Source organism: Branchiostoma floridae, chromosome 1 (assembly GCF_000003815.2).
Source record: "Branchiostoma floridae strain S238N-H82 chromosome 1, Bfl_VNyyK, whole genome shotgun sequence".
In the NCBI taxonomy this organism is placed as follows: Eukaryota; Metazoa; Chordata; class Leptocardii; order Amphioxiformes; family Branchiostomatidae; genus Branchiostoma; species Branchiostoma floridae.
The window spans coordinates 11,885,667-11,886,975 of NC_049979.1; the positions used below are offsets into that span (position 1 = coordinate 11,885,667).

Below are 1,309 nucleotides of genomic sequence, written 5' to 3' on the forward strand. Positions count from 1 at the left end.
AACCAGTCAAAGAACTGGTCCCGCATACGTACACCCGAGTCGATCGGTCTCCCAGGACAGAAAATTCAGCACAGAAACTATTTCCTCGGCACGTAACGCGCGCTGCTGGGCGTATGGGTTGATGGAATACTGCAGGTGGCAGGGTAGCACATCGCGGCGATGAGTCAGCTCGGCATTTCCCACAGCTCCTCCCAAAAATAAAGACGTACGTTTGGCAACAAATGTCGTCAGCAGGCCAGTCGAGCGAGTAACACACACAGCTGCCCTCCCCACCTCGGACACAACACAAGGCGCACAAACCTCAGCGAAAACGCGCCTGACGCATGCTCAACTCCTCCAGTACGGGGAACGTTGCTTGAACGGGATGTAACACGTCCTCCTTGTCCCTTCACGTTGCGTGAATTGTCGCTGGAGGCCAGGAAATCGGGGCAGACTTTTCTGTTACAAGCCCGTTTCAAGCAACAGGCTGACGGCGGGATAATATTTCGAGCAGTAAATCTCGCACCGCAGAACGTCTCGCGGGAATTCGCGAGATTTCGTCGTAGTTCTGGCGCATGCGTCTTATGAGGAATAGGTGCCGCCGAAAGACGTCGACCCGCACACTATAGGCGCCACGCTGCTATTGGTCAACCTTCCAGAATGCGTCAAACCCATTGGTGAGAATAGTTTCGTCGACGGCAGTACAACAGTTCCGCCTTATTGCTGGCTTTATACCAATATCACTTCAATATAAAACATAAAAAAACGGCATTTTCGGGCATATTCATTTCTATAAAATAATTAAGCAGGTAATTCGTAATCTAGATTATTCTATGAACAGAAATTAATCAGGATTGACCCGAGTAAGTGGCTCAAAACAGTAACTTTGTAACGCATATAAATCAAGGAAGTCGCATTCTTGCCCCTAGTTAGTCCAGCATTCATCGGGTAAATATTTTAGCTCTCTGAGGACCAGCTAACACACCGTACAGGTAATATTTGCGTGGCTCTTACCTCTAGGGACCAGGTAACACACCTTACAGGTAATATTTGCGTGGCTCTTAGCTCTGGGGACCAGGTAACACACCTTACAGGTAATACTTGCGTGGCTCTTAGCTCTGGGGACCAGCTAACACACCTTACAGGTAATATTTGCGTGGCTCTTAGCTCTGGGGACCAGGTAACACACATTACAGGTAATGTTTGCGTGGCTCTTAGCTCTGGGGACCAGGTAACACGCCTTACAGGTAATATTAGCGTGGCTCTTAGCTCTGGGGACCAGCTAACACACCTTACATGTAATATTTGCGTGGCGCTTAGCTCTGGGGAC

The 1,309-nt window shown here is 49.2% G+C and overlaps 1 protein-coding gene across 1 annotated transcript in view; it reads left to right on the plus strand.

Moving 5' to 3' along the window:
* Positions 1-6: 6 nt before the first annotated feature.
* The window catches only part of LOC118421887 (DNA polymerase eta-like), a 26,751-nt gene continuing 25,448 nt past the window's right edge, over positions 7-1,309 (plus strand). Inside the window, exon 1 of the mRNA XM_035829396.1 lies at positions 7-557. The gene's annotated coding sequence lies outside the window, so the exon portion shown is untranslated. The remainder of the gene's footprint in view (positions 558-1,309) is intronic.